General features: G+C 40.2%; 1 long non-coding RNA gene across 1 annotated transcript in view; it reads left to right on the top strand.

Moving 5' to 3' along the window:
- Positions 1-1,473: 1,473 nt before the first annotated feature.
- LOC133410047 (uncharacterized) overlaps positions 1,474-16,501 on the top strand; it is a 31,029-nt gene continuing 16,001 nt past the window's right edge. The window contains exon 1 of the long non-coding RNA XR_009769489.1: positions 1,474-1,762. This is a non-coding gene — a long non-coding RNA (uncharacterized LOC133410047). The remainder of the gene's footprint in view (positions 1,763-16,501) is intronic.

Here is a 16,501-nt window from a genome sequence, read left to right as displayed (position 1 = left end):
CTCAAAGGCACAGAGAAGCAGCAGCTTTACAGTTGCACCTCTTGGGTGAGGTCATAACATCCAACCGAATTCAACCAAAATACTATAAAATCAAATTCCAACTGCTTGCCCAACTGGAGGTAAGGAGTCGTTTGTGAGATACAGGCTGTATTTAAAAAAATGAGAGTGTTTATGAATCGAAAATCTTATAAAATGGCTAACAGGAAAGTAGTACTTGGTATTTCTACAACATACACACCAGCATCCTTGCACTTCCATTTAGGTTTTTGCCAACTCAAGTCATCTGTAAACCATTTATTTTGAAGGGTATTGTTGTAAGATCAGTTTGAAATTATATTTAAGTGTTTTGTAATGACAGATTTGGGAATATTTAGGGTTTAAACGATTAAGATAATTGTAACATATTTTAGAGGGTGTCCTTAACTCACACAAGTTCAATATTAACCTTGGTCCCAAACCCCTCTGAGTAGGCTTCACTGTATTTTGGATTTGTTGCCTCTTTTGAATAGTGACAAACTTTTAAACGCCATCAAACATCTGCCAATGTTCACGCCAGATGACAACAAATGTTATTTGTTGTTATTTTTACACAACTTCCAGAGCGGATGTGTGGGTGTACACAGGTCCAGACCCGACACTTAGGAGCTTTTAAACACGCATGAATGAATACGCACCCATGGAAGTACTGTATGGGCGCACGCAAAACACATGCAGTGGAAAAAGTAGAAATGGACCACACACGCACACACACACACACACCTCCTTAATGTGGCCACACAGTTTAAAGGAAATTGAAGGCAGTTCTTCTTCTTGTGGAAAGCTCAGAAAGTGCTGCAATTCAACCACAAAACGTTATTGTATGTGACGTCACTTGAGACTTCAGCATTAATCCTGAGACATAACCTCTGCGAGCGATCTAAATGCTTTAACTCTCCAAAAGGTGTTTTGCTTTTTCTTAATCTTTTTGTGTGTGTGATGTTGCCCCACAAAGGTACCAGAAAGATGGAGGCATAGATGTGATAATAACTAAAGAACAGGAAATGGAACATAATCTTGTCATAGGAAAAGGTCTGCTTGGTACAAAAAATACAATTTGATCAAATATCAATTACATAAAAATGACACATACATTATATTTATTTTACCATAATAGGAAGGCCTTCTAAGTCTTATCTGCTGGCCTAAACACTAACAGAAGCTCTGACCTAAATTTACAAATGCCTTACATTTTTACTATATTATTCATTAATTAAGAGGAATATTTATTATAATATAATACAAAATATATAACACTAGATAATCATATGTGTTAATTTATCCAACACTCTTTTGTTTTTAAATCAAAGTGTCTCTTGACTGCACAGCTTCTATTACATATTTTTTTTGTACTATCAAATCCGATTGGTTGCATTTTCCCGTCCTCTGATTGGTTGCTCAGATCCTTCACCTGACGATGTCCTGCCTCGACGTCAATGGGATTCTTTGGGATTCACGCAGGTGCCTTAAAGACGGACGAATATCGGACAGTATTACAAATTCATTTTCAAAGCGGACTTTTCAAGGAAAACTGGACAGGACGTCTGGCCTGTTTCAACGCCGAAAAACGTTCATATTCGCTTCACTTTCACTCGCGAGCAGCAGCAACTTGCTAGTTGTGACCGCTAGCTAGCTAGCGTTGACTAGCCAACACAACACAACACAACTATAAGCTACGAAGAGCAAAGGATTTATGGAGTTTGACTATCAATAATACGCATCTCTGGTGAGTACGATGTATTTTATTTTTTATTTCAAGTATTTATGCTTTTGTCATGTTATTAGAACTGCTATATTGTAGTGTAGAGGTTTGTACTGTTTGGGAGTGAAGATCTTGCTTTAGTAATAATGTTATACATCCTCAAATACGCTAAACCTCTCTCTCTCTCTCTCTCTCTCTCTCTCTCTCTCTCCATACTACATAACTTTTTATTCACGCTCATATATAGTTTTTTTAAAAGTATTATTAATGTCGAGCTTTGGATAAAAAATTAAGACACCAAAAAACACTAGACCTTCTTTTGCATTTGGACTTTTTCGTTTACTAACAAAATTTAATGTAAATAAATGCTAACAATAAATAATGACAATATTTATATTTGGAATTTGGGAGTTATGTTGTCAGTAGTTTATTAATTAAAACTAATGTTCTAATCCCAAAATCTTCTTTGAGTGTATAGTGAAGCATTAAGAAGTATTTAGTATTTTTTTGGGATATTTTGTAGTTATTATTCTGACAAAAAAATTGCAATGTGGACAGCTTTACCATAAATTAACTCATCAAAGTGTATCCTGGCTCAAATGTATGTATTATTGTTATTATTAGTATTGTTATTATTATACACTTCAACACATCTATTAATTCCAGCAGTAGCTATAAATCCCCACAAAGTGAATGTATCACTCTGCAACCTCCATGTTCCCTCGCCATTCTGAGTCTGTCTCTCGCCTTCCAAGGACATGAGTAGTCTGTCTTCATTTTAGTTTTAATATACAATACTAAAGTATTTAGTGTATCTCCTCACACTTGTATGACAGTTAAGACACTTACATGAGGTTTTGTGATAGGGAATACATTAATTTTACAGTATTTCTTATGGGAAAATTTCAAATGAAAATAGCTTGGAAGTCAACCCATGTCACGGCACACAAATTGTGTTTGACTTTTGCAGGTTCCACTGCACTTATTTCACTTCCCCCAAACGTCGCGTGGACACTTTGGCACCCGCGTGTGGATAAAAGACTGAAATTGAAGATTTTTTGTGGCCTCGCTTTTGAAATGGCTTTTAAATACAGCCGGCATCGCGGTCTGACGTCTCCCAGGAGAGATGGAAAATGGCAAAGAAATGAGAAGAAAATGAAAGGATGGGTAAAGGCTGTCTTAAAATCCCAAGACAAAGGAATATGGGCAGGATCAAGAGTAGAAATTGGATAGTGTGTCTTCTTTTTTTGTAACTTTTTTTTACATTACAACATAATTGGACACACTTCCTCGTATCCAGTAATCAACAACACATCAATCGGTAAAATGAGATGAGAGCAAGAGACGGATGAGCCGCCATTGGATGCTCAAAGAGGCTCTGTCCGCGACATAATGAGCTCCATATGTGACTGCGCACACGCATCAGAATGGGTGGAAGAAAGACGTGTTCCATTTTTCCTTGCAAGCATTCCAGACGCTAAAGTGCTTCCTCACTTACGGTTCCAGTGAAATATGTCAATGTCAACATATTCGGACAATGTGCGAAAGTAACACACTCGATATATTTCGTAGTCGCACGGAATATTCCTCGAGACGCATTCCTAAAACGGCTGCGTGTTTACGACCCTCCTGCAGTCAGGGTTGGCCAGCATGTGACATTGATTAACCAGGAGGTTACGAATAAATGACTGTTTAGTTACTTTAGTTGACTTCGTTAGTCCGTTAGAACGTCAGTTTAGCCTTGAAACTTTACAGAGTGGTGGGACAAAGTGCAGCTGTTTCCTAAGCTTAATTGTGTTCTCAGTGATTTTGGTAATTATTAAGAAAAGTGTAGAAAATAGCTAGATATCAGCTCTTAAACTCTTATGAGCTATTTTGGTTGTCATTTTAATTGTCCAAACAAATCTACATTTAGTTTTACCAGGCATTAAAAATGAACACGAAACACGGGTGGTGTAATACTTTTTTCCGTAACTGTAATTATCTGAATGTGCAACGTCGCAGCAACTGTGTAAACGTGCACGTTGGTGAGTGAGTGAATAAATGCACTCTACCTTCAGCCAATTCACAGCCTGCTGTTCTGTGTATAAGGCAGCGATCCAGGATTGGGGGGTTGTTGACTGGTGAATCTGTCGGCTTCCCGTGTAGCGTTCGAGGTGAAACTAAGGTATAACGCCGCAGGTGTGGAAGGAGAGCGTGAAGTTGAACACCTGAAACTCCCTGGCCATGCCACATTTGTGGTGACAGCACTTGTGACCAACTCTGTTCTATAAAAACAAAAACGTGGTTTGGGGTTCACAAAATGTTGTGTCTAAGGAAACCAAAAATATGGACGTATTCTCGAAAACCCCCAGGTTTCTTCCCTAAAGAAAACAGTCACTGCGTTTGCCCAGCTTGGTTGGTAGACGGTGTACTGTATTTCCCAGTGACGCGCCAAACGCCCGGATCCTAAAACATATCAGGTACCAGCGCCAACTTCTCAGGAACAACTGGACAGTATCTGCCCATGACCCACTTTGGCTCCTGAAGCAGACTTTGACAAAATGAGACTTTGCTTCCTAAGGAATGTTTTCACTGGAGCGGCTCCCAGGGCGAGGGACTATATTTAACACTTTGCATGCACATCCTGCATGTCAGCACCTCTAAAAAAGTACGGATCGGGAACCTCAACTGGTTCGCGGACCTTTCACGGGTCAATTAGAGTGACTAATTGCACCCAGGTTGCTTTGCGGCTGACAAAACGTCTGGGATGAGACCATCCCGGCCTGGCTGGTCCAACATTTGGCTGACCTTTGGGTGACGAGGTAACGAGACGGTCCGCTGGAAGGAAAAAAGACAGAAAGAATGTAGGCAAGCAGACAGACACTGCATGGCTGCCGTTATGCAGAAAGTAAATTTGTCCCCGGGGAGCGTCAAGCCCGTCAGAAACACTCACTCCGATCTTTCCCAGTCCACTCGTCAAAGCGCGGGCTGCAACACATCAACATTTGCGCTAGGTACCTGAACTCCCCCACAGACAAGTCCCAGTGGAAAGCCTGTCAGCTAACCTCTTTTTGTTTGTCGAATGAACCAAAGACTGAATTCTACATTTGCTTCCTCCATTCTAAGTTTCCCTTTTGCACTACCTGTCTGGCTTTTTCTCATGTTGCCCGTCTGTGTAAACAGCTGGCACAAAGACAGAAAAGGGAGACAAAGGCGACCTGGAAATTTCCTGGCTTTGGAGGTAGTATTGGTGCTGTTTCAGATTATATGAATGTAAGGGGAGGACAGTTTCCTGTGGCTGAAATGACAGGGAAATGGCAATTTCCCACCTTTAGACGTAATATCAGAGCTGAAGTGGGATGCCGGCTGTGTGTAAGGGTAGTCTATTTCCCATGTCGGTGCCATTCAGACAGAACAGTGAATGGTAGTACAAAGGGGACATGGGAATTTCCCAACTTGTTCAGTAGTACGAAAGCCGAAATGCTGTTCTGGGGCAATAGTCAGGTGAGAATTGGGACGCCGTCTGGGTATAACCTTATTTCGCAATATGGTTTTGCTATTACATGTGAATGGCACCAACACAAAATAGTGGTATAAAGAAAACCCAACAATTTCCCGGCTTCGGGAGTAGCATAGGAATCGTATCAGAGGCAGTCTGTGTGTTACCCTAGTGCTGTGTGAATGACACAGACCCAAAATAGTGATACAAAAGCTGTATACCCGGGTTTAGAGGTCGTATCAGAGTTGGATCGCATTCGGTCATCGTCACTTAGCTCTCTCTCCAATCAGGAGAGGAGGGGCAAGAAGAGAGGAGAAGTGGCAGTAAAACAGACCTACATGTTTAACTGAATGCCAAAGTGTAAAAATAAGTCTTAAATCAAGATTTAACCATTTCTGCTGAGGTAGCAGCTCTTATAGCCGTAGGTAGGGTATTTCAGAATTCATCATGTTCATTTGACTGTAAACGGAGCGAAAATGTCACAGAGGACATTTTGCGTAAGTCACTTGGTAACCTTGATTAAATGCCAGCCTATAGATTCCAATCATTTGGCTGAATTCCTTTTTATGAATTCCAACCTTTTTTGTTACGAAGGTGGTGATGCCTTTTCCTGGTGTTTGTCAACAAGATGATATTTTGCGTCTGGGGGGGACAACAGTCCTCGGCTTTTCAAATTAAATTCATATCCAGCGTGTCGGTGTACTTCATCGGCACAAAGTTGCAGTGAAAGTCACCTTCTCACTTTTAATTGGAAAATAAAAAGCGTCTTAACGGTGGGATTCTCCAGGTTGCCCTTGTTCCCATTAAGTGTTACGACATTAACATTGGCCGAATAGCATTTCCGCTTGTATTTAATCTGATCATGACGCTGATGCATCTTGGGAGTTTCCCACCCACTGACAGGCTATGAGATACTAGACGAGGGAATGGCAGAATAACCAACGATGTCACCATACAGTGAGTGTGAGAAAATTGATTGATTGGAAGACAACAATCCACAAAATGTGAAGATATTTTACAATACGCTATTGAATATAATAGCAGACTTTCCTTGTATAATATCGTCATTTGACAGTGGATATTTAAAACCTTAAACCCTTAAGTTATTTTGAAACCTTATGCGTGGCTAGAAACTAGGGCTGGGTAATTAATCGAAATGTAATCATGATTTTAATTTTGGCTTCTAACGATCATAAAAACGTTATAATCGAAGAAAAAAGATGAATGTGCAGGGGCGCGGGTTGTGTATAGAAGTTCCTGATGCCCCCTGAACGCACCCTTTCTTGCCTTCCCTGAGTGTGCTTTAAGCTGTTTATTAACCCCACAGTTGGAGCTTACGGTAAAACTTAATGCACGACACAAATAATTACTCACATTGAATATTTAAATACAAGACACAGACCGTTTTAAAAATCGCCAGCTTATGCGGTCAGTCAATGAAAACCCCTATTGACGGGCTAGCGAACATCAGCATTAGATCATGGCAGGGATTTACCTTCAAATAACGAATATTTACATACAAATGCCGTAGTAACATATACAGACAGACAACACAATAATATTCATGGGCATATATTCTTCTTCATCTGTGAAAAACTAGTTTAAGAAAGTTTTATTGTGACCTTTTTTTTCTTATCTTACTGTTATATGCAGCTCCATGCACGCATCGCACTACACTGCCCCCAAGAGGCTGAGCAGGAACAGCAGATACAGTCATGGCTTTGTATAAAAAGCCACAAATGCTTTTTTCCCCCACTGACTGTCTGACATGGAATCAGAATAAAATTATCCTGCTTTAGGTCAATTAGGATTACCAACATTATTTATATATGCTAAATGCCAGAATATTGAGAGAGAGATTTTTTTAGTATAAGTATTAAGTATATGTAATAGACAATACAGTCATCCCAGGCATACCAATGTTTTTAGCCATGGCTGTATTTATTTTTATTTGTTTGAAGGCCAAAGCTAGGTCAGGCATGGTATATTAAAGCTCTATTAAAAATACAAATGACTTTGATTCATAGTTCATACGGAGTTTTCTTTCTTTACTGATGTTCACTGTAACACACACTTGATAGAAGTCAAGTAGAGTTATCGTTGTTGTTGTCGTGTGTTGGCTGTTGTTGTGTCTGGCTGAGCATATTGTGAGGTGAAAAGCTTTGGGAGCGGTGGTGAGGCCTGGGAATACTCCGGCATCAGAAGATTGTCGCCTCATGTTAGCCTGACAACCCGTGAGAAGAGCCGCGAGGAAGTTTGAGCTTCTCTACGACAAAAGAGACCACTAGTTTACCTATAACGTGGCTCGAAAAACTGGCATTGTATTGAAATCTGAACTTGAAAACTTGACCTTTGTTCGAAAACCATAATTTTAAAGCCTGTCATGCATTTGAAACCTTAACCCAGGCTTGAAACCCTAGTTTGAAGAACAAACCTTTGTTTCGAACCTTGAAAGCCTGACTTGAAATCTAATCGCATGCTTTAAACCCTAATTTGAAACCCTAATCTTGGCTGGAATCCCAAATTTCAAACGCTAACTCTGTCTTAAAATCCTACGACGAGAGCTTAACCCATGTTTTAGACATTGACTATACTTAACTATGGCTTCAGACCCTAATTTGAAGCCCTAAACTGGCACACGCCAAGCTCTGTTTGAAACCCTAACATTGGATTCCAACCGTACTTTTAAACCCTAACTAGAGACCCTCACCCAGTCCTGAAACTCTAATTTGGAATACCTAACCCAAGACACCCTTACCCTTATTTGAAAACCTTACTTGGCTTGAAACCACACTTTAAAACCCCAACACATGCTTGAAACTCTAATTTAAATACCTAACCCTGGCTTGAAGTCCTAATTTAAAACACTAACTCTATAGATGTTTTTTCTTTTTTTAAAGATACAAAATTCAGTGCACGGGTCCACTCTACCTTTTCAAGTAGAGAGCCTTATTCCCTCAACCGAACCCAGGTTTGAAATCTTAACGCGAAACCCCATCTCTGTTTTGAAACTAATCCTTGATTGAAACCCGAACCCAGGATTGAAACTGTGAAAGCATACACAGTGACAGCAATATTCAACTTCTGTTACATCTCTGATGTGCCGAGCTGCTGTTTTCCCCTTGTGTCCTCATCTTTGGGTCCATCAAACACATCTTCCCTAGCACAAACCATTTCCAAAGTTTTGTTGAAATGGGTTAACGTGTGTGTGTGTGTGTAAATATTGCCAACGCATAACAAAACAACAACAAAAAAGGCAGAAAAGCCAAAATGTTTAGTGGCGTTCAGCTGGCAGCTCACGACAAAGACGAGTCAGTGATGTTGGTCCAGTCGACCCAGGCACAAATGTGCAACATTTGAGACATCAAAGAAACAAGAGCGGCCAGGAAACTTAATTGTGTTGTCGGGGGCCAACAAGCTCCGAGCTGGATGCTACAACAAGAACATGAAAAGTTTTCCACAATTCCCCGAGACCGTGCTGCATTTAAAGCGTGACGGCGCAATGGTTTAGAAAGCAGCTGGCATGACACGAGTGCCAGAGACAATAATCAGGTTTTGTCTTTTTATTTTTCTGTTTTGTGTTTTTTTTGCTTTATATTACAACCATGAGAACTAGCACTTAGAGCATGAAAGCCTAACAACCAAAGAGAATTTGTTGTCGGGGGAGGTTTCACTCCAAAGGATTAATTAACACTAAATGGCTGTTTTCGAGATAAGAGAGCTCCTTTTTGCTGAGGCCAAATGAGTCTTGTGTTTGATCCAGCATCTCATCCCCCTCGTCCCGCCTCTTTTATTGGGGGGGGGTAAAAAAAAAAAAAAAAAGGATCACCACGTGTGCATCACAGCCACCAAAGAACACTATAAGATATGACGCACAACAGTCTCATTAGGGCCAATAGAAGATGTGTGTCAAATGTTATGTCTTTACAAAGATATAGCTAGTAAGAAACGTGCAGACCGCCACCAAGGGTGTAGTGTTGTTACGTTAGGTTAGGGGATGTCATCTTTGCATATTTCTGCATAACTAAATAGCTACATAGCAGAGCAACCGACTGAATAACCAACCAAGCAACCAACTAGCCGACCAACTGACTAACTGACCTACAAACTGACCGACTGACTGACTGACTAAATGACAAACTAACTAACCAACTGACTAGCAGATCAACTTTACGTGCTGAGAAACTGATTGACTGACTGATTGACCAACTAACCAACCAACACAAATAACTGTCTGACTAGCTGACTAACTAACCAACTAAATGAGTTGCAGAGTAACTTTACTTACTGACAAACTGATTGACTGATTGAATGACGTTCATTATATTTGGTGTGCACACTGACCTCTAACTTTTAAGGCACAGTGGGTTTGGGGAACCTACAATCTGTGGGCTAACTAACTAAAAAACAGTACATCTGATGTTAATGTTCCGTACTAATTGACACTGTCAGACTGGCATTGATTTGGCACTACAGTGTATTATTGTGGTTATTATTTGTAGTGGTGCAAAGCTGTACTGTATCACGTTTGCAATATGTTGACCCTCTCTTGTAGTTACACTGTAAGGCAACTGAAATACTGTATGTGCATTGGTACCCAATCTGCAATTGCAATAGAAACCCATCTGCTCGAGTGTGAGTAACAACAGGCATCTCAATGGAGATGTTGGAAGAGGGACGTTGAAGGAAGGCGTGCTGGAATCGGAACGCGGCGATGCTTGGCTCTCATGCCAGTGAGAAAATGGAAAGGCTTAACATGCAGCGCAAAACGTGGCCATGCGCACTGCAGATGGCCAGACGGGCGTGCGAAAGAGTGAACAGACGGACGGACAGATATAGCGACACATTGACATCCTGCTAATGAGTTTCACTCAGGGCTGTTTCTAATATTTTGAGCCCTTTATCAAGTTGTGTGTGCCTAACCAAACGGCCGCAGTGGCGCCCGTGAAGATCGTGACTCTGGGCCGGGGTCGTGTTTGTTTTAGGGCTCAACGTGTCCTTTGGGGGGCCTCGCTGGTATGAAGGGAATGTTGATAGTTTATGTTGTGCGTGACCCCTAGGGGACTCGAACTCTGTTGTTTCTTTTTTACTTTAGAAACAACAAGATTCAGTTTCACTATCGCCTTACGAATGATGGAGCACATCCTGGTAATGTGACTCTCAGAGGAGATACATACCACATTCTTGCATATATGAGTCAATTCCTGAAGAAACCCTGCGTTTGAAAATACACAAGTAAATTCAGTTACAACCTTGGTTACGGAACCAATTACACTTGTAAGTGAAGCGCCCACTTTATGTACTGCATGTTGTAGGACTGTTTACTGGAAAAGATCTTACCCTTTTTGATTTTGGGACGAATGTCACTGATGGTGTAGTGGTACACTCGCCTGACTTTGGTCCGGGCAGCGTGGGTTCAGTTCCCACTCAGTGACGGTATGAATGGGAGTGCGAATGGTTGTCCGTGTCTATATGTGCCCCGCGACTTACTGGCGACCAGTTCAGGGTGTAGGCCGCCTTTCGCCCTAACCAGGATAAGCGGTGTTGAAAATGGATGGATGGATTCTGGGACGTGGTGGGGAAGTTTCGTTGTAACTCAAACAACACAAGGACAGTATTAAAAAAAAAAAAAAAAACATATTTAGCTGACCCGAGGCCCACATGCTGCCCAAGCTCATCTGATCTTGGAAGCTAAGCCAGATCGGTCCTGGTTAGTACTTGGATGGGAGACCGCCCAGGAATGTCAGGTGCTGGGGTTGGGCAGTGGGCCAATCACCTGCTTTTGTAAAAATTACAGACTATAAATTATTGAAACCGCAATTAAGGCCAAATGTGCCTCATGGCATTGAGAGCTCTAACTAATGTGTATGTATATATATGTATGTCAAAAATAATTGTGGAGCGCTATATTGGCATGTTTTTTTTTTAATGGAGTATAGCGTGAGACAACGGGATTCTACTACAACTGTATTTTGGAAAAGTGTCAAAAAAGATTACAAAGAAAGCAAAATACAAAAGTGAAAACTTTTACTGTGCCATATTTTTGTTTGCTAGTCCGTTTTTCATTTTTGTTTGTTTGTTTGATTCTGGGGCAGCGTAAATCGTTTTATCGTGACTTTAACTGTAAAAAGAAAAATGATGTCAACAAAAGCGAAACTGTTGCTGGTGGTGGTTGTTATGGTTGTAGATGACAGACAATATTTCCAGTTATTCGTATCACTCTGTAATTTCTAATTAGTCATAGTAATAGTAGTACAGTGCTACCTTGACTTACAAATACACCAATTTATGAGTTTTTCAAGTTCAAACTTGTCTCTTGGTCATTTTTCTGGGTTTGTGTTGAGAGCTAAAATCTGAGCAATGAGCCACATTCAGATCTGCCACTGCTTGGATGAAGTTGAAAAAAAGTCGCTAATTCAATTAAATTTTTACAAACTTTATACATTATATAGCCCCAAATCACAACTGAAGTTGTCTCATGGCACTTTACACATGGAGCAGGTCAAAGACGACACTCCTCACTTATTAAAAGACCAACTGAACCCCACATGAGCAAGCACGAGGTGACGGCGCCAAGGAAAAAATGCTGTTTATTGAATACAACAAACAGTCAAACACACAAATACAAAATGAAAACACTTGCAAAGAGCTAGAATAGGCCAAAACTCACTTCTTTACATTCTTGTATTGTTTTATGATTTTTTTTTAATACAGTTTTTTTTTTTTTTTTTTTTTTTTTCATAAAAACACCTTACAATAAATAGTTTTTGGGTGGCTGGAACAGAGTATTGCCATTTCAGTTCATTTTAATGGGGAAAATTGATGTTTTATACGAGCTTGGTCACAGAACAAATTGAACTTGTTAGTCAGGGTACCACTGTACTATAATACTATAATTCTTTTGGCTATGCCATGAAATAATTGCATTTTTTTGCATAAATAAATGCCCTCTGCTCCTCTTTGAAAGAATATGCTAAAAAAAAAAAAAATGTATATATATATATATATATATATATATATATATATATATATATCATTCTTTTTTTTTTTTTTAGGAACTCAAACTACTTGTTTTAGACCAGTGATTCCCAACCAGTGTGCCGGGGCACATTAGTGTGCCATGAGCGCTCTTCGAGTGTGCTGTGGGAAATTATAAAATTTTACTTAATTGCTCAAGAAATTATTCATTTCCAAGAAATAATGTATCTTTATTCATCTATTTATTCCAGTGAGGCATAGTAACGGACAGAACAAATAAATGCTCCTCTATTAGATGGCAGGAAGTACATACAGTAATTAATGCATCCACTTTTTGTGACATTTTTGTTTGTGGGTGTGCCGTGAGATTTTTCAATTGTAAAATATGTGCCTTGGCTCCATAAAGGTTGGAAATCACTGTTCTAGACATACTATTCTTGTTAAGTTACTCATTAGCATCTAGTGCTACTGTATTTAGACTGTATAAGGTAGTGAAAGACCCTCGGGGAGCCTCTCCTTGTTTTCCCCGCCAGCTCGCCATTATCAACGATTAGCAGCGGCGAGCAGCTGTTGAGGACGTTGATGGCCGGAAGAGGCCTTCAACGCAGACTGACGAGACTCGTAAACGACAGCTCCGCGGATTTTCACGAGAGAGGAGCAGAGATTTTTACGAGTTTTGGAGCGTTATCTGCCTTTTTATCCTCATGTAGATTTTTATTGCATAAAAACCTTGAGATGTCTTAAGTGTGTCAAGGTGTAATAATCCCTCTACTGTTACAGTGCAACTGTGCAGCTCTGGTAGTATTGTTTAGCAATATTCAGTCAGACATGTCTTAACCTATGTATGGTTTTTAATCTGGCGGCAGTGGTTAGTCTCGCCGCCTCACAGTTCTGAGGTTGGGGATTCGAATCCACCCCGGTGAGGGGTATGTTCTTCACAGTGGTTGCGTGGGTTTCCCGCGGCTTCCTCCCACATTCCAAAAACTTGCATTTTAGTTTCATAGGGGACTCTTAATTGTCCTCAGATGTGAAGGTAAGTGTGAATGTTGTTTGTCTATGTGTGAGCAGCGATTACCTGGCGACCAGTTCAGGTCTTCTTGCCCAAAGTGAGGATAAGCAGTATAGAAAATGGATGGATGGATGGTTTTTAATCTCACAAGGTAGCACATTCAGTTAGAAGAACAGACTGTTTTTTTTATTTCTTTCACACCACTCACGAAGTGGGGAGGCTGAATATCATCCAAGCCTACTAAAAAAATAACACAAATACACCAGTATACTCTGTAAAAGTATCATCTGGTTTATTGTTTGCTTTAAAAATAAAATAATTTGTAGCGCAAGAACAACAAAGAGCAGTAAAAATGAATACAATCTTTTGAAATGTACAAAAACAGTATTAAATCAAATAAATGGAATAAAATGAGAACAAATATTTAAACAGCAATATTACTGAAGACCTATTATATGAAACAAGGTGACAAAACGGTTTAAAAAAAATCATATCTAAAGTTAACTAATGAGGCTTTAAAATGTGCAAATGCATAAAATCAAAATAAAGAACTCTCTCTCACGCCAATCGTTACTTTTTTTGTTTCTCTTGTTCTTCCTCAATACTTCAGGCTCTGTTGAATGTGAATTGCTCTTGGTGCGCCCCCTAGTTGTCGCTTGGTTTTACACAGGTGTTTAGTTCAAAATTTTGCCTTGGATTGACGGGATTACAGTAATCCCCAATATATTTGCTTTGAGTTTTTTTTTCTGTGGAACAATATGTATTCTTGGCTAGTCACTGAAAGATTAATCTATTCATGTTTATTGGAATCTTTCCAAAAATACCCTAAAATGCCACAAAATGGAGTATAGTAATTAGTGAAGTGATAGATCTTGACTGAGAGACACATTTTGTATTTTAGGGAGGAGCTAAATTTAGCCTGTTGTTAGGGAATGTTGCAGGAGAAATAGTGAGTATATTGGTAGAAGGATGATGAGGATGGAGCTGCCAGGCAAGAGAGCTAGAGGAAGACTAAAGAGAAGGTTGATGGATGTCGTGAGGGAAGACCTGAGGGCAGTTGGTGTTTGAGAGGAGGATGCAGGAGATAGTCTTACATGGAAAAGGATGACGCGCTGTGGCGACCCCTAACGGGACAAGCCGAAAGGAAAAGAAGAAGAAGTTAGTGGATGTTGCAGTGCATGTGCACTTGTACCATTTATTTTTAAAGCTAATGTTTTACAGTGACTTTAAAATGATATTGCATTTTTTTTTGGTATCACAATTTGTGGTATATTTACAGTTCAAATTATTAATAAAAGGCAATAAATGAACATTTTCAGGGGGTGCGTCAATTACTATTCGTGGCAGTGTGTTGGTCACTGTCCGCGGGGGATTATGGTTCTGCAATAATCCTCATCAGGCTGCCGTGTGTGGAAATAACAACTCATGTTGCAACTTTTTCCGTATCTGTGCATCATTTTATCAAACAACCCGCTGCGTTACACCGCCGCCCAATCGCCTCTGATTGATGCCCCGCGCCATGCGAACCGCAGTGGGTTATTGCGTTGATGCAATAAATCCATTATTACATAGCATTATCTGTGTTAACACGGCAGGAGATCCCCATGCATGCTTGCACACGTACATGGATGGGTCCCCTGTTTCTCATAGCTGCACGTACACGCCTGAAGATTAGATTGAATCAGTGCAGGTACGAAAACATGGGAAAGACGCAAGTGTCAAGGGAACAAGATGATTTAATCCAATGCAGACGATGTACCGAGTGAGTGAATCCAGTCGATTGGAGGAGGATTTGCAGGAGATTCCCGTGAATATCAACCAAACACTCTCACATCAGCAGTAGAAAAGTCACAAGACTTATAATAAAGCTTAGTTTCCACCAAGCGGTACAGTACAGTTTATTTTGCTATGGTATGGTTCAGGAACAAAGAAACTAGAGTGTATTCTCGGGTACTCAAGGGCGAACGGCAAAAAAGTAGAAGTAAGAAACAATGTTGTAAAATGGACTGGCTTGATGTTAATATGAGTTCTGCTTATTGAATATTTGGTCAGTTTGTACTTGTAGTACTAGTCTAAATTCCTGAGGTTGCTGAAGGCAACATCTGGGGAGAGAGTGACTGGTGATAGTGAAGAACCAGGAATTGTGTACTGTATATTTCTCTTTAAATGCATTTTTTGTAACACAAAAATAAAGTGGTCAGTTCTCTATCGACCAATCCATTTATCGATCTGTCTATTTGTCATCCATTAATCCATCCAGCTATCCAGACCACCAGCATAATTATGGTTTATTGAATAATCAGTCAGTCTGTAGTAATATTCCTGAGGCCCCAAAAGACACAGTTTGCAAGTTGGGGTGAGAAAGTGGCTGTTTGTTGGTGGACGACCAGGAAGTAAGGAGTGATAGCTACTGAAAAGTTATCCATTGTGCCAGGGTGGATATAGTGTTCAACTCAACGCTATAAAAATGTGTACCAAATGAAACTGAACTGTACTGAATTGTTGTTTACTTGACATGATCATTTTGTAACCAGGCAATGCAACTCTTGGATAACAGGGCACAATGTCTAAATTGTAAAAATACTTTCGGTTACGTGTTTTTTGTGTTCTTTACCAAGTGATATTACCACCTACTGGCCTGGCATTCATATTACAGTCCCGGATTGCTGTCCCTCCTCCTCTCCTGCTGTGTAACTGAACCAGTTTGTGTTGTAAATGGAAGAGCAGATCCACACATTAAAATGCATCACTTCTTCTGAGAGATGCGTTAGCATTCCGAGTGCGTGGCTTGCGCCTTGTTTTAAAAAAATATAAACAAACACACACAAACAAGTGCGCTCTTCTTGGTTTACCTGTACAGCCTGGAGGTGAGGTTCGAACATCTCAGAACACTCGGCACCTGCAACACTGCAGGACCGCATCAGACATAGGGGCGGGGGCTCCAGAGCAACCGTCAATGCATACGCACCTATTAAATACAAGAACATCTGTCCATCCATCGATCAGCAACCCATCCATGGCTGCTCGATGGATTGTAAATGACCTCAGAACTTTAAGGTGGAGGTGCTCGCCACTTCTGTCTAACATCATGCATCACCCGGTTTTCAAATTAAAACTCCACCAGTTTTCATGGCTAATCTCAGATGATTAATGCTATAAAGCACATCGTAATTGGATTCAATCAGACTTAACTGTACTAATAGTTTGCCTTTGATTAGAAACAGGAAACAACAAACCATTCCAAGTCCAAACAAGGCAGCTACACAGAAAGACAAACAAAATGAAAATATCAAAG

Source organism: Phycodurus eques, chromosome 11 (assembly GCF_024500275.1).
Source record: "Phycodurus eques isolate BA_2022a chromosome 11, UOR_Pequ_1.1, whole genome shotgun sequence".
Classification (NCBI taxonomy): domain Eukaryota; kingdom Metazoa; phylum Chordata; class Actinopteri; order Syngnathiformes; family Syngnathidae; genus Phycodurus; species Phycodurus eques.
This window is presented reverse-complemented; position numbering and strand designations above follow the sequence as displayed.